Raw genomic sequence first — 23,290 nt, 5'->3', positions numbered from 1 at the left:
TCCCCCATCATCTCTTTCATTACCTTCTGCAGCTTATGTGTATTTGACAGGAGGGGTAAAAAGTGAATATATTTGTCATAGCTTACAGAAGCAAGTGTGGCAATTAATACCTTTTGGAACAATCCATTTGGACATAAAAAGGGATCAGGCTTAGAACTCTGTAGCTGTATTCTTGAGTGGTATGGAGGGAAATATAGCAATTTCCTTACCTTGTTTGGGAGTCAACTTACCATGCATAAAACTTATGACTTTTTGTTCGATGCAGTCCCATGGATAGGAAGGAAGTTTATTGGCCTGACATCTGGCTATTGCATATGATATTTACCTGCCTAGGTCTCTCTTCTGCCCTTTATATGCTTGACTAATCCTTAATCGTCCTTGGTGTCTTAGCTTAAGTGTGACCTCCTCCAGTAAGCATTCCCAGATCATTCCTCTAAGTCTTCTTTCTCCTTTGCTGAGTGAGGTGCTCCACCACTGAGCTCACATCACATGGGTTTACCTCTCTGTCTTCCTAGTGGATCATGAGCTCCCTAGAAGCTGGGACTATGCCTCATTCATCTTTGCCCCTTTGGTGTCTAGTACAGTACCTGGGAGAGTAGATTCCTTCAATACTCACTTGCCAATCTCTGAAAGATACACAGGCATTTCACTGGATTCTGAACCATATTAGCCTCTGTCTCAGCTCCTAAAGATTGTCTAATAATGTCTTATTGAAGGGAACACATGAATTAGCAAGGAGAGAACTATGCCAGCTGGGAGTGTACTTTCAGAGCTTCCACATCATCATGTCTTTCATGAAGACAACAACAACACATAACTCTGTTCCTGCCACTAGACTGGAGTAAGAACTGGTTAGTTGAGTTTCGTACAAACGAAGAAACAAAACTCAAGAGTAGTCAAGTGTGGTGGATCATTAAAACCAGCTGTGAATGGGAACAAGGACAAAGCTTGTCACACTGAGCTTTGAAATCAAATGTTGGCTGAGAAAGAGAGGGAGAAGGAGAGGGAAAGGAAGAATTACATAGTACTTTTCAAATTACCTTAAAAAGATAAGCTTCCAAGTTGTATGCTCAGACTTAATGAGAATAATAAAGAAAACTCCAAGGGAATTCTTTAAAATCCTAGTGTACATAACTATTTTATCTACAGAAAATTACTAGTCACCCTAACTCTGGATTAAAGCCAAAAGTTGAAGAATAAGAATAATTTATCATCATACACAACCCTGTCAAAAGAAGAGTGCTAGACTGGAAATCAGGATATGTGGGTTCCAGATGTGATTTTCCTGGCTCTGTAACTAGAAGAGTTTTATATTAAATGTTTCAAAAGTCCCTTCTAATTTAAAAATGTTAAAAAAAAAAAAAAGATTGCTGTCATATTAGGAAAAGTAAGACTTTTATGGAGAGTATGGAATAAGCCTAAAACATAACATATACTACAGACAAGAAAAAAATCAGATTACAAAAAAACCATTAGACAAAACTGAAAACCCAAAATCCGTTTCTGTTGAGTCAATTCCAACTCATAGTGACCCTATAGGACAGAAGAGAACTACCCCATAGGGTTTCCAAGGCTGTGATCTTTACGGAAGTACGCTGCCACGTTTTTCTCCTGTGGATTGGCTGGTGGGATTGAGTGCTTAACAACTGTATCACCAGGGCTTCTTTTAGACAAAACTGAAGTTCTCGATATATCAAATACTGCAGAAAAGAAAGGGTCTTTACTCCAGATGGCTAGTTGAGGAGGATTTGTGTAAATGCCCATGAAAATGCCACGAACAGACATAAACATAAAAAAAAAAAAAAGTATAAAATAAATCAGAACATCATGCAGGTTATTTTTTGTTTGTTTTTAACATAGAAACTTCTGTTTATAAACAAGGAAAGAAAAGAAGAGTAAAGGACAGAATAACATAAGTGAACACATGTGACTCATTTCTATACTCAGTCTCATGGGTTTAGCGAGCATGACAGAAAAAAATGATTACAAGCTACTTGTAGAGATTGAATATTATTTAGTTTCAATACTATTTATTCAACTATTCCAGCTCATTTATATAGAGAGGCTCCTACACTTCCTATTTTTTTTTTTTTTTTTTACAGTCTGACTTTTAACAATCTAAAAGATTAAATAGAGCATATGTTTAGATGATCCGTCTTTGGCCTCCCAACTGTCTTCTCAACGAAAAACAAAACAAAAGAAAAAAACATATCACATAAATAACACACTAGAGGCTATTTCTCCTGCTTGATGAGACTTCTTCTGGGTCTAATCAGCCCTATCTTTCTGGCATAGGAAATCTGAGGGGAGAGGGATGAAAGGATAGCAACATAAAATTATTTATTGTTCTCTTTAAAGACACTGATACAGTGAAGGGAAGACTAAGGTAACAGGTGAGTTAACCAGCAAAATACCTGGACCTAATGACCAGAAAGGAAACCCTGGTGGCGTAGTGGTTAGGTGCTATGGCTGCTAACCAAAAGATTGGCAGTTTGAATCCACCAGGTGCTGCTTGGAAACTCTATAGGGCAGTTCTACTCTGTCCTACAGGGCCACTATGAGTCGGAAGTGACTTGATGGCAATGGGTTTGGGTTTTTTTTTTTTGGTTAATGACCAGAAAAAGATAAAATGATGCTTCTTATTATTATCAGTAAATTTGCTTCTACCTAACTTCTTAGTTATTAATTTCTTAGCTGTTGATGGGTATGTAGCTAAATGTTGCTAGAACCAGTCTGTGAAAAATCATGGTAAAACAATTGTACCCTGTTTTCACTCCATTAACAACGAACCACACAAACTGAAGGCACAGATTCCAGCTGCTGCTAAAAGAGCTCTCTCCTTGACCTTGAAGGTCAGAGTTGCAGCTACAAAACAGTCAAGGGGGTTTTAAGGTCAGAGACAACAGTGCTCAAAGATCTCATATTATATAAGACAGTATGGAAAGATCATTTATTCAGTAATTGATAAATCTAGGTCAAAAGAAACATTTGGAAGGGGCAGGATACGTTGTTGAATTTGGCTCACAAAGAACAGTGCCTCGAGAGAATTGTCTTTCTTGTCACAAACTTTGCAAGAATGTGACTCTATGATCAATCACCCCACAGCCCACATATGGATGGTCCTTCATTTTCTAAAAGCTATGAAAATTGCAAACGGCAACAGCCTTCAGGAAACTAAACAGCAACTTAGTAATGAGGTGTTTGAAGGAATCATGCTGAGACAAACCAGACTCCAGGTAAATCAGCATAAGTATTTTTACTTATTGTTAAAATGCCCCATGACCAGATTTTTTGACAGTAGAGAGAACCTGTAAAATTTCTGGATGATTTTTCCAAAGAAAGAGTGAATAAAAAGTCTATTTTTTTTTTTTTTAGCACTAAGTCAAACACCAATCTTGGCTAACGGCCAAACAACAAACCTGTTAGGAGCCATTAGGGGATTTCTGGAACTAAGATTGTTCTCATTACTTTTTTGTTTCTAATTGGCGGGAAAAAAACCCAGCGTTAGTTAGTGGGGCGCACTTCCAGTAAAAAGCCTAGGGATATGTTTGTATTATGTAAAGAAGCTACTTTCTGGTGTTTTAGCCCCCAGTAATGTGCACAATTCAGAGGCGCATGATGAATACGTAAACTCATTCACCCTCAAGTTAACATTAAACTTGAACATTATTTTGTAACATCTTCATATAGTTCCCATATATGAAATCAGAAAGGCAAGCAGGCTAAGATTTCTTGAGAATATCACCCGTAGATAATAGACATTTTTTCTGCAAAACTGACCTTCTCTCCCACTATTTTCAACATTTTATTGTGAAAAATTTCAGTCATGTTGCAAAGTCAAAAGATGGTAACAGTGAACACGTCCATATACACCACCTAGGTTCTTCCATTAACATTTTACTGTAACTGCTTTATCATCTATTTGTCTGTCTATTCTTCCCTCTGTACATTGATTAATCCATCTCATTTTTTGATGTATTTCAAAGTAAACTGCAGACACCGTTACGCTTTCCTCTAAATACTTGAGTGTGCACATCATTAACTAGAGATCAATGTTTGTTTACAGTTTTAGGTCTTAAGTATAAAATTTACATAGAATGAAAGGCACAAATCTTGAATATATATTTTAAGTTTTGAAAAAGTCACACAGCTGTGTAACCCAAACTCCTAGCAAGATGTAGAACATAACCATCGCTCCAGAAAATCCCCAAACATCCCTTCCCAGTCAATGCTCAGTCTTCCAGAAGCAAGCATTATTCTGATTTTAGTTCCCACCATAGATAACTAGTCTTTCATATTCTAGAACCTCATTTAAAGGGAATCATACAGTATGTATACTTGTGTAAGTTTTCTTTCAATCAGCATATTGTTGGGTATATTAGTATTTTCCTTTTTATTGCTGTGAGATAATTCTGTTGTGATTATGCCATAGTTTATCTGTTCTCCTATTGATGGACACCAGGGATATTTCCTGTTTTTGACTATTATGAATACAGTTTCTGTGAATATTCATATACAGGTGTTTAGATTATGCATCTCACCTGCAGGCATTTTCAGTCTCTCCCCATAAAACTGAGAGCTCATTGGGTTTATGTGGTGGTCTCTGTGCTTTATACCACCAAATCAGTTCAAATTTCAGTCCCTGCTTGGACTTGATAAATTCAGTGGAATGCCCTTCTTTTTTGTTAAGCATTTGTGCACAGACAGACAGGATAAAAAAGGAAGTAATGACCTTAGGCATATTCTTGACGTGCGAATGCACTGTTTTCTTCAAATATATACGAAATATCAGTTTACGTTTTTAGCACGAAAAAATACAAGAATTGCTGTATAATCGCTGTATTTTCCTAAAGACTGAGTGTGACTTAAAATAGCCGTGGGTTTTTAATGCTGTAAATCTTTCTGTAAGAGATTTCAGTGCTTGTTCTTTTTGCTCTCCAAAAAAAAAAAAAAAAAAATCAGTATATCATACATCTCACATAAGTGACATAATTTCAAACTCTAGCAAGATTAGACTATTACTTATTCCCAAGGCTGAAATGAATTTGGGAAGTCTTAAATGTTTCTCTAAGTAACAAATACATGGAGATAAAATTTGTTGGTACAGATTGACCATTTCAAATGGTTACCCAAGTACTTGAGGGTTTGCTTTCTGTAAGAGTATATAAGGAGGATGATTACATTATTGAATCAAATTCTCCAATGGAATTGGAAACAACTAGTTATGTCTGTGGAGACCTTGGTGGCGTAGTGGTTAAGTGCCATGGCTGCTAACCAAAAGGTTGGCAGTTCGAATCTGCCAGGTACTCCTTTGAAACTCTATGGCGCAGTTCTACTCTGTCTTATAGGGTCGCTGTGAGTCGGAATCGACTCGACGGCAGTGGGTTTAGTTTGGTTTTTTTAGTTGTGTCTGTCTGTAAATTGGGGGTGGGGGTTGGTTAGCAATGAGTAGAAGGGTTCCTTCTAACTTATGTTGTTTTGTGTCCAAAGTTGCTGGGATGCCATCTAAAATTTTCTTTTCTGGAAACCAATTACTATGTGAACGCACAGTTGAAAATCTTATATACCTGTTACAGAATGGTACTTCTTAATAAAGGTGATGTTTTTAGAATAAAATGTGTATAGAGAATATATATTTTCCCATCTTTTTCTTAAAAGAAATTTAATCGTCTTTCTATTTCATCTCTAATATTTTTGTTCTAAGAATCATGTGTTTTTTTAGAAAGAAAAATGTATGCTGTGAGATTTTGCATAGAAAAAGAAATTACCTGTTTTATTAAGTTAATATCAAGAAAGTCAAGCGTGGACACAATGCATAGAATCTACAAGATGATAAAAATTAATAATAATGAATTGAACAGCATACCAGCATTTGAAGTGAGAGTAATAGTAGATTCTTTCAAAAATTTATTTCAATTATTACTATTTTCTACTATAGATAAGAACAGAAAAGAGGGACTGGGAAATGTTTCCTTAGCTGTCTGGGTCAGGAGAGTCATCTGATTCTCATTTTAATCACCATGAGAGCCTTGGAGGAACCAATAAATCCTGTGCTCACATTCCAATATATTCACTAATGGTGATAATCAGAACATCTAGTTAGGATTTGCCTTTACAGGGGTCTCCCCCAAGGACTGTATTAAGTATAGATGTTACTATTGAGTTTTATTGACTATCAAAAGCAGCTTCCTCCACTTTATCTCTGCTTAACTCTAGCCAGGCACACCGTCTTGCCTCTGCCAGTGGCCCAAGTCAACCCACATTCTGAATCTCATCTAAGCTTACATAGAAAGCATGTTTTTCACTGATTTTAAAAAGCAACCTCAGCTTCTATTATTGCTTCTGTTATTTTAGTGCTTGTTTTCAAACTTTTTGGCTAAACTCAGCATTCTTTTTGTCCAGAGATAAAGTATTTTTTAGGTTAATACCAAAAATGTCAAGGGCCTATGCAATGCATAGAATCTATAGAATGGATTCCTGCTGTCATGTTTAGAATCTACTTCGGCAGCTGACTTTTTGTTCTTCAAACTCCTCGATGTTTTTTCCATTGACTTACCTTCCAGTCACCATCTCTTGTTTCCCTAGAGTTCCCTGTTTGCTTCCTCTTCTCCACACCTCTTGACCGCTCTGTATTGAACTCTCTGGTTTTGTATTTATCTCCACACTGGAAAATACAAACTCTAAGTATAATAGAATGACAACTGGGCCAAAATTATGAGAATATGGATTCTAATTTGGCTGATCACTAACTAGCATTGCCATTTTCTGGGATTTCTATTCATTTATACCATGGAGAAAACAAAAATCCTTACAACTGGACTAATAAGCAACATCATGATAAATGGAGAAAAGATTGAAGTTGTCAAGGATTTCATTTTATTTGGATCCACAATCAAAACCCATGGAAGCTGTAGTCAAGAAATCAAAAGACGCATTGCATTGGGTAAATCTGCTGGAAGGACTTCTTTAAAGTGTTGAAGAGCAAAGACGTCATCCTGAAGACTAAGGTGCGCTTGACCCAAGCCATGGTATTTTCAACCACATCATATGCATGAGAAAGCCGGACAATGAGTAAGGAAGACCGAAGAAAAGTTGATGCCTTTGAATTGTGAAGAATATTGAATATACCATGGACTGTCAAAAGAACAAACAAACAAATCTGTCTTAAAGAAGTACAGCCAGAATGCCCCTTAGAAAGAAGGATGACAAGACTTTGTCTCACATACTTTGGACATGTTATCAGGAAGAGTCAGTCCCTGGAGAAGGGCATCATGCTTGGTAAAGTAGAGGGTCATCAAAAAAGAGGAAGATCCTCAATGAGATGGATTGACACAGTGAATGCAACAATGGGCTCAAGCATAACAGCAATCATGAGGGTGGTGCAGGACCAGGCAGTGTTTTTTTCTGTTGTACATAGGGTCACTACAAGTTGGAACTGACTTGACGGCACCTGAAAACAACACCATAGAGAAGCCATGTTTCCAAATGTGCTTACAGCTCTGTTGTTCATGTTAGCTGCTGTCAAATCGGATCCCAACTCACGGACTGCCCATGCACAGTGGAACGAAATGCTGCTGGGTCCAGCACCATCCTCACGATTGGCTGCAGATTGAACTGTTGTGATCCATAGGGTTTTTACTGGCTGATTTTCAGAAGTAATTGCCAGGCCTTTCTTCCTAGTTAATCTTAGTCTGGAAGTTCCGCTTAAACCTGTTAAGCGTCATAGCAGCGTGCAAGTCTCTACTGATAGACAGGTGGTGGCTGTGTGTAAGTTGCATTGGCCAAGAGTTGAGCCTGCATGGAAGGCAAGAATTCTACCACTGAACCACCAATGCCCCTCTCTCTTCCAGCTCTAGCATTCTATAAATCTATACATATCTTTATGGTGACAATTATTATAATCCACTGTCTGCTAATACCTGGATTCAAATATGTTCAAAACTTCCCAGTTATGATGACCATCTCTAGATAGATGATACTATCCAGTCAATAGACAATTACAGTAGTTCTTACTCTGGCTACACATAAGGTATATCTGGGGAGCTTTTACAGAGTCTATTGGCTGAGTCCCTCTCAAACCAATTAAATCCAAGCCCTGGGAGCAGGCTGGTCTTATGCACTTTGTAAAAGCCCTCACGTGTGATTCTAATACATAGCTAAGGTTGTGAACTACTCTAATAGTCAATATGAATCAGTTTATTGGACACACAGGTTTAAGAAATGATTATTTCAAGGAGGGAACCAGAAAGAATATTTCCGGAGCTACATGGGACATTACTAAGAAATACGTGAATTCGTGAAGCAAAATGTCCTGTGAGCATGGAGAAATCTTACCGTTTAGAAAATATAAGAACTTTTTTTTTGTTTTTTATCTCAAAACTTTGTTTAATTCATGTATATAAAAAAGAAGACAGTAACTCATCAACTCTTTAAAATATGATAGAGACACTTCTCTTTTGGAAACCCCTTTATAATCTGGTTACATATATTTTTCTTAATCAAGAAGTCAGCATAGTTCTTTGACTGTGGTGCTAACATTGCAGGACTGCAGATAGCGTTGACCAGAAAAATCACCCTGATTTACTTGATTGATTATAAATTGATCTCATTACCTTTCCACACTCTTGCTGTTAACAATGAAATTTCACACATATTCACACAAGTATAGAAAGTAATAAGAGCAGAGAATAAAGCCCATAAGATAAAATGGATAACAGAAGTAATCAGCGTGTATGACTACCGCAAAAATCAATAATGCGAATATGCTATAATTTTTAAGTGTCATATTACAATAATGTTTTTCTGAAGACTGTTGTCTGCATCCAATTTAAAAAGGCATCTGCTTGTGTTTGCTTAAAACAAAAGGGTGGTTGACTTAATGAATTATTTACAGGCATGCAATATAGCAACAGTGTCATTATGAACTCTTCTAAGATCTCCTCTGGCTACTCCTGGCAGGGTGTCAATTTGCTTGTTTTTATGGTAGGTGCACGAAATTGTGAAGCTATTCAAAGAAATGAGATTCTTCAATTGGACTTACTAATGCACGCAAACCCAGTAAGAAAGTCGTGGTGACAAGAATGGCGGAAACATTTATTTGGCGTTAACAGTGTGTAATGTGGAGTTCAAGTAAAGAAGGAGCTATTAGAATTACATAAGCTGAACGCAGCCTCGAAAATAGGCCCAAAGCCTAAAAGAATCAGGACAGGACTATGAGAGGTGCTAGAAAGAAAAAAAAAGTGTGCTCTTTGACCTCCTTCTTCTCTCAGTTATGTTTTCTATCTATCAATATCTGTTTGGTAGGAGGAGTAATTGGTGTGTTTATGTTTCTGCAACACAGTAACGAAGTCAAAAAATAAACTCTGGAGTTTACAAGAAACCAAAATTAAAAGCTTAAGAATAATAATCATGGATATAAAGTAACTTTCCAAATTAAGACCCAATTATTTTCCTTGGCATCATCTCACAAATCCCAAACCAGAAAACCAATTCCACTGCCACCGAGTCAATTCTGACTCATGGTGACCATATGCGTTACAAGGTAGAACTCTCTATAGTGTTTTCTTGGATGCAGTCTTTATGGAAGCTGATTGCCAGGCTTTCTCCCATGGTATGGCTGGGTGGTTTTGCACCACCAACCTTAGGGTAATAAAACCCAAACCAAGCCCATTGCCATCAAGTCAATTCTGACTCATAGTAACCCTATAGGACAGAGTAGAGTTGCCCTCTACAGTTTCCAAGGAGTAGCGGCTGGTGGATTTGAACTGCCGACCTTTTGGTTAGCAGCCAGGGTCTTAACCACTATACCACCAGGGCTCCAAACCATTTGTGCTTCCATTAAAACAGTGTACCTAGACAGACTGCCTGTTAAGGAAGTTGAATGTTAGTTCTAGTTAGATTCTAATATCAGAATCCAGTGTAGACCCAGAATAACAACAAAACCTCTCAGAGGAGATTGTAAGCTACCTTCAGGTAAGGGCCATGGATAACTTGGTACAATGTCTTCACTCCAATCACTGATCAATGGTATCGGTTAATGGAATGATTTGATTGAACTGAAATTTCAATTTATAAAAATGGCCTTGCATGAAGGTTTTTTAAACTGAAGTCATTTTTGGTAATTTCTTCTACATGAGCTAGCAATGCCAGTCCCAGGACATTAGGAAGGGGCTGCAAAGACAGAAAGTAGAATCCATGGCTCCCAAAATTATTGGGTGGTTATTAGCCACATGCATTGTCCTCCGTTATGCACGAGGAGGCAGCGGTAAAGAAGGCTGGTGTCGTCCCAGTCTTTATGGAGTTTATAGACTTGCAGTGAATTTTTATTTAAAAATTTGGTGGGCTTTATATTGTAGAAATTCTGGTGGAGAACTAGTATTTTTATCTCAAAAAGTTATTACACACTGAGGGTCACAATAGTTTAGAGCTATCCGTACATTTGAATCAAATTTTACTAAAAGTTAAAAAGGTAGACTTTATTATTCACTGTTTGGAAGACAAATACTTAAATGTTATGAGAATATAAACAAAGGTGAATAAGTATAATTTATATTTAGTGCTTGAATTACACACTCTTGTATAATGGGCTTTATTGTAAAAATGGTACCTACCAGGCAAAGGGGTCTCCAGAGGACTCGCAGAGTCAGCATATAAATTCAAATTGTAACTGCAGTATTTTCCAGCTTAATGGAGGGAGAAAAGTGAGAAAAATCAGCTCCTCCCCACCAGAAAGTAATGGTTTGCTGAGCGTAAACTAACATAGCTTTGGGACTGTTTAAAGGAAACGAGAAATTAGCAATCACCAAGCTGGTGGATAAACCAGTTACCATTGAGTCAGTTTGACTCAGTGTGACTGCATACTTCAACTTTTGGGTTAGTAGCCAAGGGCATGAACTGTTCATACCACCCAGGGATGCCAAGCCAGTAGGTAAGACTGATCAATTTACTCTGGATCTAGTCACAGCTCAAGCTTACCAGAAATTTGCCAAAGTATCTTTGCCCTTTTATAGTGCTACATATAAATTGAAATTTGGGATTACAAATTCTATTGCTTTTTTTTTTTTAAATATGATTCTTAAGGAGCTCTGGTGGCTCAATGGTTAAGAGCTTGGCAGCTAACTGAAAGACTGGCAATTTAAACTCATCAATGGCTTAATGGGAGAAAAAACCTTGCAATCTGCTCCCATAAAGATTACAGTCTAGGAAATCCAATGGGATAGTTCTACTCTGTCCTATGAGGTTGCTATGAGTTGGAATCGACCCAATGGCACACAAAAACAACACATTACCATGTTACTTTTATACGTGTGAGAGGCAGTATAGAGAAGATTAAAAACATATGATTTCCAAGGGTCCCGGATATGCCCGGACAATACCTTGTGGGGGGATGGCGTGGTAGGCAAATAAATGTAGAAGGTGTGTGTTATTTGCGTAAAAATGTGGTAAGTTCTGGCTTCTGTCACGTATGAACTGTGGAGCTTTAGAAATGCCATTTAACCTCTCTGAACTTCTTTTTTCTCTTTGGGAAACTTGAATAATAATAATAAAATAACAGTAATTATTATTATACCTACATCAGTAGACTGACAGTATTAAATGAGATAATGCATTTACAGTTTTTAGTCTAGTAAGTTTAATAAATACTCAAAATACTGAATTATTATTATTATTATTATTGTCATTATTTTAGTTGTCCTTGCAATAATCCCATGGCAAACCTTTAATACTAAGTCAACCAGCAGTTTTTTACAAATCATATGGGATCGCAGGTATACCAACTTGATTTATTCTGTGTTCTCTAGAGGAGCAAAGCTAGTAAAACCAAAACCAAATCCACTGCTGTCAAGTTGATTCTGACTCATAGCAACCCTATAGGACAGAGTAGAACAGTCCTACACAGTTTCCAAGGCTGTGAATTTTATGGAAGTAGATTGCCATATCTTTCTCCTGTGGAGTGACTGGTGGGTTCAAACTGCTGACTTTTCCATTAGCAGTCAAGCTCTTAACCACTGTGCCACCAGGGATATGTGTATATATATATACACACACACACGTACAGAAAAAGAGACAAAGAGAGAGAAGATTTACTTCAAAGAAACAGCTCACACAATTGTGGGGACTGGTGAGTTCTAAATTTGTAGTTCAGGTGGCAGGCTGGAGGCCTCTGCTGGCTCATGGGGTTTCAGGGGCTGAAGAATCCAAAATCTGCAGGACAGGCGGCAGGCCTGAGAATTCTACAGGCTTACATCCCAGGGACCACAGGTCAGGTGATGCGAAGACCAAAGGATTTTTGCCAGAACATCCATTATATACTTGATGCAGGCCACATCCCTAAGAAAACTCCCTTTTCAACTAATTAGCTGATCACAGCATAGAGGTCATTACATCACATTACATTATGGAAGAGCAACCAGTCAGTATCTGCCAAACCACTGAAAGTCATAGCTTAGCCATGTTGACACATAACATTCATCATTACACAGCTGCATGCTCAGGAGCCGCATTGGAAGAGGAAAGATGGAAAAAGAATGGATATTTTCGAATCAAATCAGAAATTTATGTATGTTGGCTATAAACTCTAATTTTTATGAAAAACTCAAGTCTTTGTCCCTGCCCTCTCCAACTCTTTCTATTGCCAACAAGGAGGACCTCTGATGTGTGCAACAAGAGCAAGGACAATAGGGTGGTCATGCTACAGGATAGTGGAAAGAGCAAGGAGATTAAGGGCTCTTCCTGCCCGTGGAGCACTCTTTAGATGGGTTTCCTTTTCTCTTTGAATTATCTTCCTTTTTTCCTTCAAATCGCTTCATATTAGTTTGTCCTTCCCTTTTCTCTCCCTAGCTAATGGTGAGAGTCTTAAAGTTGTCGCCTGTTTGGGAAGAGCCTTCTGAATAGTAAGGCATAAAAAAATGGTCATGAGGGTCCACTGGAAAGGAAGAAAGGAAGTTCTGCTCAAGGGATAAAGTCTCTTACCCTTGTGTCGGTAGGGGTTTTGCTTTCCTCTGTTGTTATACCTCAAGGACCAAAACCAAGGAAGAGAGACCAAGCCTATCCTCTTTTAGTTACCAATGAAAGAGGCCACAGAGGGTATAGAAGCTCTAGAAATCATTAAAAGTGCACTTGATGAGACAGTCTTTTCTGCAGTAGCTATTCTTCAGAAATACTTGGGTGTGGTAGTCAGCCAATACAGGATTCCAGAATTCTAATTCTGTAGATATTCTCTGGAGTACTGAAGAACAGAGGTAATGTTTCTCAACATTTTAAGTACTAAATGACATTTAACTAAACACTCTTTGGAAAACCACATTTGATATCGTGCTTATTTAGTTTTAATATTTCTACTGAGTTGACAACACAATGCTATTAGTTAATACTTGTCATGTAAAGCCTGTAATCAGCAAATAGCCAAGAAGTATAGAATCAGATATGCACTATTGTTTCTATTTTCCTTATAGTTAATCTCAATTTTATATTTACTTTACATCTTTAAGAGAAATGTATTTAAAAATAAACATTTAAAATACATTTATGTACTATTGCAATGTTTTTATTTGCACAGTATTTCATTAAGGCAGTCCCTGGGTTACGAATGTCTGACTTATACACAACCGGTATTTAAGAATCAACCTCAGGAAAACCTATTGTTTTAAAGATTTGAGGTACATACAATGGTCCATAATAATAAAATGATGCTACTTTGTGGTGTACATCAAAACATTATTATTACTGTATTATGTTAAAGATGTTTTAGTGTATCTGGAAGTGTTTCTCGTATAAACTTTTGACTAACTGATGTTAGATATGAACCCTACGTAAGTGTTCCAGCTTACACACAAATTTAACTTAATGACAAATTTAGGAATGTAACTTGTTTGTAATCCGGGGACTGCATATATTTTAGAATTATTCACATAGGTAATATTTTATGTAATTAAAACAATAATCATATCGAGAGTTATTATTATCTAAATGTGACAGATAAATAAGCTGACTCAGAGAGCTTCTATCTTGTGTAAAGTCCCAATGTTAATAAATGATGGAATTAGGAAATGAACCCAGGTCTTAGGAAACCAAATTGTAGATCTCTTTTTACCATATGACTCGACGGCATTAGGTAGGTTTAGGTTTCACCATATTGCAGATGACTTTTTCTTATTGTATGAAGGCGGAGAGAAGTTTTATCTTCCAGAGGTTTTCAAATTATTTTTAGCAGTTATAATTCATTGCTCAAATGAAATTTCATGTATAAACCATGCATAAGATGAATAAAAGTAGGTGGCAGAGCATCTGCTTGATCTAGCTTTCCTCCGTCTTCACCTTATAGACGTCTCCGAGAAATTTTCACTGAATCTGAGGACTTCTCAGAGTGAAATTTGAAGACAGTTAGAGTCTAGGTCACCTTTGGGCATGACTACATGTGAGCAGGGCTGGCTATAGAGTTTGTGGACCCAGTGCAAAATGGGCCTCCTTGTTAAAAAAACTATTAAGCCTTTCAAGATGGTGACAGCAGAGCATTCAACCAAACACAGGGCCCTTCTGAATGCAGGACTCTGTGGGGCTGCACAGGATGCATTCCCATGAGGACTGCCTGGTGGTGTATCCAATGTGCCGTGTCAGCCCTGGGCACGTGGCACAACTGACCAGTTGCTATTCACCCGGTGCAGCTCAATGTCCTTCCTCAAGCACAGTAACATGTTAATTAAAAGATTAATGAGCTTGGCTTGTATTTTTGAGCTGATATTATGGTAAACTTATCTAAAAGAGGGGTGTCAGATGTTTGGCAAAACCAAAAAACCAAACCCAGTGCCATTGAGTTGATTTCGACTCATAGCAACCGTATAGGACAGAGTAGAACTGCCCCACAGAGTTTCCAAGGAGTGCCTGGTAGGTGTGAACTGCTAACCCTTTGGTTAGCAGCTGTAGCACTTAACCACTATGTCACCAGGGTTTCCTTCAGATGTTTGGACAGGGGTGCAATTTCAATGCTTGCCATAGGTGCCATTTTCCTTAGAGACACCACTGGCCGTACTGGGTTAATAGAAACTGCTCAGTGATGCCATGCACCCAGGGTCTGTGCAATACCTGCCATACCTGCCATACCTGACTTTGGTGACTACCATGTGGGTGAACCAGTATTTATCTTTAAAACTCTTTTGCTCAATAGTCTCTAGGCTAGAGTGTTCATCTTTTCTCAATGAACATTGCCTTGCCTATGTCCTAATTAATTCTCATATTGATATTTGTGTTGGAGAAGGGTGATTATGAGATAATTTGTAATGAGATTTGGGGTTATTACAGAAATTAACATTACTTTACCAGACTAATATATGTAGTACAGCAAAGATGCTCCTCACGCCATTGGGGCTTAGCTGGAGTTAAGAATCCATTGCCATTGAGTCAATTCCGACTCATAGCTGCCCTATAGGACAGAGTAGAACTGCCCCATGGAGTTTCCAAGGAGCGCCTGGTGGCTTTCTAACTGCCAACCTTTTGGTTAGAAGCCGTAGCTCTCAACCACTATGCCACCAGGGTTTCCAGGAGTTAAGAAGGAGGATATAAATGAGGGCCTCCTTCTTCTAAACCTCGGGAATTTGTTTCAGGAGACACATAAAGGTCATATATATATATGTTTTCTGAGTTTTCTTCTGTTTCCTTGGAAAAGAGGCAATACATTAAATATGTCGAAAAGACTGTTGAAAATGGTCATTTCTTATCCTTATCCCCATTTGGAATGTTGTGAGAAGATATTCATACACCAGTTAAGGATAGATAACATCAATCTGGTGATGCGCCAAGTCCAGGCAGACGGAACTTCTGAAATTACTTTTCCCAAATATCCCTGGTTCCCAAGTGGAGTAGATGAAATATGTATTAGTGGAGAGTCTGGGTAGAGAGATTGCTGGTGTGAAGGTAAGGTGGCCTCTGAATCTGGCAACTGAGGGCATAATCAAACCGGAGCCAAATGGGAGCCACAACCATACCTCACAGAAGTCTGTAGAAAGAGCACAACCAAAAATAAAGTCAGGAATTCCAGAGATTGCCAATGAGCCTGAACGGAACTGAATCGATCACAAGTTATCTTAGCCACAAAATTTAACTGTGAACATCTTAAAAGCAAGCAATGTACAGAAGCAAAAGACAGTTTAAGTACAAGTATCCTGACTCTTCCCTACTTCTGAAAGTTCTGTTAAACCTGCCTTTTAACCAATACGCCCAGACAATACACAAGGAAAGAAATACTGGACAGAGCTACCTCCCAGAAAAACATGCTTACCCAGTAAACTAAACACCACATAAACGGGCTGTTTAAATTATCGGAATAGATTATACTTTAAGCAGTATTGAATATTTAGTTTTAAATTTTTTTCCTGTTGAGCACTAGGAGGAAATTTGGGGTTGGATGTGGGGGGTGAATAGTGACAGGGTTAGAAGCCCTTATTAGCTTAAGAAAAAATAAAATGCTTGTGTTTTCTCTGCACATCTGCGTTTTGATATGACTTAAATTTGGTGAGTCGGCTACATATGATTAAAAGAAAGGTAAATTAAGCAATTGCAAACCATCTACTAAAACTCACACATCTCAAGACTCATGCTCCTCTCCTAGGGGAAAGTAGGGTAATCACAATTTTTTTGTAGACTGATGTCACTCCCTATCTTTATCCAGTGTTTTATCTATGTTTTTTAAAGTATAATTTTTTCCATGTCTAGTCTTGTGAAATATAACATACAAGATAGAGAAAAGTACATAAAACAGTACCAGGTTTTTCATGTTTTCTTCCCAGGCAGTGTCCTGGAAAGCTGAGCCTGCCAAGAACGATGTCAGAACCATCAACTGACTACAGTGATAACAGCATACCCAGAAGGCAGGTTGTCTGACAAGAAAGCTGCCAGGAAAGAAATTGCCGGTACCTGTGGAGACCTTGAGTAGTTCCACGAAGGTGGTCCATAACTAATAATAGAGGCAGCATAGAGCAGCTGGAAGTTCTTTTAAACCCAGTGGGAGCTTCCTGAGGTTTCTGGGCTATTTGGCCTTGCTGGGGCACTCCAGGAATGACACAGCCTAACATACTAGTGGCATGAATGTTTTACTGAGAAAGAAACAACCATGAAGCACTTCCCTCCTTGTACCAAAACTAAACCACACCCATTGCCTGGCATTGATTCAGACTCATAGTGACCCTATAGGCCAGAGTTGAATTGCTCCATAGGGTTGCCAAGACTGTAGTCTTTATGCAAGCTGACTGCCACATCTTTTTCCCGTGGAGTGGCTGGTGGGTTCAAACCTCTAACTTTTGTTTAGCAGCCAAGCACTTAACCACTGCACCAACCAGGGCTGTTCTCCCTCCTTGTATTCATTTTTTGCATTTCATTGTGGTTAATGGTTGGAATCAAATCCTATCCCCTGATAATTGGCCTCCAGACGTATATTGTTTAAAAGTAGAAAATAGTTGAAAAGAAGTAGAAGGTCAATTGGTTGCTCTTGCTTTGTGTGGTAATTTTGCATTTATGCTAGGTTAGTCAACTCTTCTAACCAATGCTTGAGTGCACCAATATGGCTAACTATAGTTTTAACCAGCAGTAGGAGAGTCTGGGGGTGTTTGTTTGGTGCAAACACTTAAGCGCACGATTATTAGCTGAAAGGTTTGTGGTTCGAACCCACCCATAAGTTGCCTTGGGAGACAAAGCTGGCAATCTGCTTCCAAAAGGTCACAGCCTTGAAAACCCTAAGGAGCAGTTCTACTCTGCACAAATGGGGTCGTCATGAGTCAGCATTGACTCACAGGAAAGGAATGATTTATATCTATTTGCTGGGCTCTAAATTTTTTTTTTTTTTAAAGAACCTGACTATGGAAATGATTTTCAAGCATAATTTAAACCAAAGCAATAAAACAGACCCTTAAAAGCCTCGATCAGGAATCCTAAATAAATTTACCTTCTGTAATTGCCAGTACACATCTCTGGCCTCAATTTTATGAACCAACCCCAGCATGCCAGAGTTTACACCCCTCCTTGATCAATCTTCAGTAAGAAATTTATTTCTCTAATAACATGCTTCTCAACATCAGGCAGGTCCCAGAATGACCATCAAACAGAGGCAATATGAACAGCTGGGAGTATCTGATGGTGGTAAACACAGATGTGCCTGACAGGACATTAACTGCTTAGCAGGTTGATGTAACTGACGTCCCAAAGTTCGGCAAAGCTTTGGAGTCCCTGAGATGCTACTGCTGGCTACAATGATTGCCGCGCTTCCCAACCACTCTTCGGCGAAGGTGTTTCTGCAGCGTTTGATGCAGTGCTTCAGCTCGTGTTAATTACGAGATCAGCTCAAGGCCTGTGATTTAAAGGCTGGGCTCGGAACCCTTTCAGTGATTCAGTTCCCGAAAGTCTGTGTTATTGGCTCCTGAATGCACTTGCTTAAGCTAATTAAAAAATAAGCTGAAGAAATTCGTTTCTTATGCAAAATTGAATCTGATATACACACTGAATATTGCACCTTGTCATGTTCATTTCTAGCTCAATTCTGCCTTTTACTGCTCACTTTGAAGCTTGAGAATTCCCATTTAAAGCAAATGTTTGGATTCCTGAGGAGATAGAATTGGCCTTTTTGAAAATGTTTGGTTATAAAACCACTTTGATGAAGTATTAAAGTACAAAAAAGGATTTTTAATGTGTCAACCAATATCACCATGAGATTGAAATATTGATAGTCTAACAGTGAAATGAGAATGATCTTTCAAATAACCTATTCTTTGCATAAGAAAATGGGATTGGTGGATCAGATGGGCATGAGATATCAGTACTGATAACCTGATAAATGGGGACTTTAACTTTTACCCTAGGAACCCTGGTGGTGCAATGGTTAAGGGGTTGTTGCCAACCAAAAGGTTGGTGGCTCAGACTCACCAGTAGCTCCATGGGAGAAAAGACCTGGTGATGATCTGCTCCCATGAAGATTACAGCCTAGGAAACCCTATGGGGAAGTTCTACTTTGTCATATAGGGTCACTCTGAGTTGGAATTGATTCGACAGCACACAACAACAATCTTCATCCTGTCCTACCCAAACCAGTTTAGTAACAGAAGCATGAATATATTTATAATGTAAGTTCATAAAATTACGATCAGGCTTTTGCAGGAAACAAACGCTCCTTTAGCTTTATAATACCACACGCACACACACAACAAAGACAGAGCCACCCAGTTTCTGAGCAACGTGCTCTGCGTCTTTCACATTTAGGCTTCCATTTCTGATGGAGAAAAATCTCAGGGCATGATCACTTGCTAACATCTCTAATCTGAGCCAAAGGGCTTGCAAATGAATTGTTCAGACACAGGGTATACCTACCAGTGAAAAACATACCTACTCTTGAAAGTTTTCTGAGTAGCCTAAAACTACCATTGGTGGGTCAAGAAAGTCACTGTCATATAAGTACTTAGCAAAAACCTTGAAAAACTTTTGTATTACAGAATTTCTAAAGTCAGGATGACAAGTAGGTTTTAGTTCTTGGTCATTCTGATTATCCAGAGTAGTTACCAGGGGCAATGTTCTGAGGTGGACTCTGAGGCAAGTCCCAGGTTCAGTGGAACAGAGGGCAGGGTCTGCTGGTGGTGGAGGTATAATGCTGGGCTATTGCACCAGCCCTTCATTCATCAGCCTCTACCCTCTGCCTTCCAGGAGCTGAGATAAACCAGTGATTCTCAAAGAGTAATTGTGTGTCTCACAGATCATACATGTACTGATATTATTATAGTGATTGTGTTTTTATTTTAATGTGTAAAGAGAAAAATATACCTGGCACACAAAACTTGATCTCATAGGATTGGATTTGACTAAGTAAAAAAAGCGATTTAATTTAACGTATCTTTAATGGAAAATACTCAAGTTCATAGTCAAAACAAAACAAAACAACCCATTGGTGTTGAGTTGACTCCAATTCACAGTAACCCTATAGGACAGAGTAGAACTGTTCCATAGGGTTTCCAAGGAGTGGCTGGTGGATTTGAACTGCTGAACTTTTGGCTAGCTCACTGTAGCTCTTAACCACTTTGCCACCAGGTCTCCATTTAAAAGTTCATAATAGAGTTAGGAAATAGATACGAAAAAAATTCTATAATGTAAAATAAATTATTTGGGAAAAATTAGGCTAGACTATAGGGATCATGCAGGATAAATACACACGGGTGCCTACCTTTAAGGAGCTTGCTTTTTCTCTTTTTCTCCTTTGATTTCAGCTGACTTTCACATGGATGTCACCTATGGTTTTGAGATGCGTGAGCTTAGTCAACTATTAGTATTTTTTACCAGAACCACTGTCTGTCTGTTTGTTATACTGTGATGGCTTGAGTGATGCTGGAAGGCACCAGTATTTCAAATACCAGCAGGGTCACCCACGGTGGACAGGTTTTGGTGGAGCTTCCAGACTAAGACAGACTAGGAAGAAAGGCCTGGCAATTTACTTCCAAATATTAGCCAATGAAAACTTATGGATCACAAGAGAATATTGTCCATTATAGTGCTGGAAGATAAGCACCTAAGGTTGGGAGGCACTCAAAATACACAGTGGCTGCAACAATGGACTCAAGCATACCAACTATAGTGAAGATGGCTCAGGGCCAGACAATGTTTCATTCTGTTGTATGTGGGGTTGCCATTAGATGGAGCTGACTCAACAAGAGTGTTATTTGCATCCAAACTATATGGCAGCTTTTGGAATCCCTAAATGTCAGGGGTGCCCTGGAAAAGAAGCAAGGTAACTTCTGCCCCTCCTCCAATGATTGGCTGGCTCAGGGGATTTCTTTTCTCACAGTTCTGGAGCCTCAAAGTTGAAATCAGGGTCTTGGCCATATTGATTCCTCCTGTGGACCCCTATCTTACTTCCTGGTGCATGTTGGCAGTTCTTGGCATTCCTTTGCTGTATATAGATGCATCTGCCTCCACTGCCACATGGCGTCTCCCCCTCTGTGTCTGTTTCTCTGTGTCTGTACTTGCCTTTATAAGATACCACTCAGAAGGAGTTAGGTTTATGACCCACCCTAATCCCCGTGTTTCCAAAGTCTGTTTGGAAGAAAAGAAAAACTCTGTTTCCAAACAAGATCATATTCATAGACTTCAACATACATATTGGGGTGGGTGGGGGGGCAATTCAATCCATAATACAGAACAAAAGCATAGTTGGAACTGTTCTAGACAAATGGGACATATGGTTACCCTACTTCTAAAGGTCTCTTTCATTTTTTTTCCCCCCTCTGGCTTTGTTGATGATTAAAAGAAGCAGGCAGATCAGCTTTAGGTAGCAGGTGTCAGGGATCCAGCAAGTTTCGTCTTTACCTTTACACCAGACCATCAATGAGTTGCTAGTGGCTAATGATGCTTGCTTGTCTCCCAAGACCAGCTTGACAGCTTCTCTGCCTGAACAAGCTATTTAAGACTCATTTTGTTTGTTTGGTTTTATTTTTTTTAAGGATCTCTTGTTATTATGACTAGCTTTCTGGGCGATTCAGGATTTATTGATCTTAAATACCCTTTATACCTCATTCTTACTCCCTAATTATCTGCTTACTTGTTGCCATCGAGTTGATTCCAGTTCATAGCAACCCTATAGGACAGAGTAGGACTGCCCCATAGAGTTTCTAAAGAGTGCCTGGTGGATTTGAACTGCTGACCTCTTGGTTAGCAGCCATAGCACTTAACCACTGTGCCACCAGGGTTTCTATCATCTGCTTACTTATTGTAAAATTCCTATTTCAGGCTCTTGTCTAAATTGATTATTTGACTTCGACCATTCCACCCAACTTCCCTCTGGAGCTCTTGCTGGTGACTTTTAGCCTGTTCTTGAAGAGCACCAGACCTCACCAATGCAGATTAGCTAGCATGATTTTGGCTGTCAGCCTAACCCCTCAGAAGTGATACAGATCCCTCTCTCCTATTTTCTCCTGCCTGTGCCTGTACTTGGTCTGGACTTGGTTTTGGAGAGCCACCCTCTAGCCTTCAAAAGCAATAAAGCCCACTCTTATTGGGAAGGTTGGCTTTCTTTATAATTGCCATATGCCATGTACCAGGACTTGGAAAATATTCCACTAAGTCACACAGTGTGGGCTGTTGGGGAATTTTGTAGAGCAAGGATTAAGAAGAAAAGAAGAGGTCTGCAGCCTTCTTCCTCTTAGCACTTTATGGAGAACTAGAGAATCTGTGGACCACGCATTGGAGTCTTGTTCCAGTTGCTCTCTGTTCATACAGGGTAGGCATGAGAGTGACACTGTCAGTGAGGGCACAAACAGACTATGCACGTGCCAGGTAGTCTGAGTTTACTAACAGCTGTTTACAAGGGTGATCTGGGAAAGCTACCTTCCAGACCCAAGGACCTTTGGGCTGTTGGGAACTGGCCTTCAGTTTTGCTGGGTGAGGAATTCCTTGGGCCCATGGGAGGTTGAGTTCTGAGTATTGCTTTAAAAGAAATACTGTAGATGATGTTTTATTCACATCTTACCTCCACCGTGCTATACAGGGAATCAGCCAGCATGACTACAATTCATTAGTTTAAAAGAAAACTGCAAACAAACCTAGATGATGTCAATCTGAAAAGCACATTCAAAAGATGTTGTTGTTAATTGCTGCCTAGTCAGCTTCTACTCGCCCATGAACAACAGAACAAAAAGTTGCCTAATCCTGTGCCATCTTCACGGTCATTAGTATGCCCCAGTCCATTGCTGTGGCCACTGTGCATTTTGGGTGCCTTGGAACCTAGGGAGATCGTCTTCCAGCACTGTATCGCTGTTGTGATACAAAGTGTTGTTACTGGCTAATTTTTGGAAGTAGATCACCAGGTCTTCCTTTCTAGTCTGTTTTAGTCTGCAAGCTCCACTGAAACCTATCAACCATGGGATGACCCTGCTGGTATTTGAAATACTGGTGGCATAGATTCCAGCATCATAGCAACATGCCAGCCACCACAGTGGCACAAACTGGCAGGCGAGAGGTGGAATCAAGAGATAGGCCTTCTTGTTGTTTTATGAGAAAATAAATTCTATTGTTTTAATAGAAATCATGGTAAAAGTAAAGAAAATGGAAGGTGGTGGATGGCCTATTGGTACCTCACTCAATGACAAAAAGAAAAAGAACATATAAACAGAAATATTAATCAATGCTCTGAGCTTAGTTCAAATGCTGAATGTAATACACCCCACAGCTTAATTATTATTTTTATGGCCGTGGTGGCCCAAGGTGCTCCAGACAATTGCATCGGTGGTAGAACCCCCTGCTGTGGCGGATTCATCACAGAGCTGTGCCA

The sequence above is a fragment of the Loxodonta africana genome, chromosome 2 (assembly GCF_030014295.1).
Source record: "Loxodonta africana isolate mLoxAfr1 chromosome 2, mLoxAfr1.hap2, whole genome shotgun sequence".
NCBI lineage: Eukaryota > Metazoa > Chordata > Mammalia > Proboscidea > Elephantidae > Loxodonta > Loxodonta africana.
Note: the sequence above shows the minus strand (reverse complement) of the source record.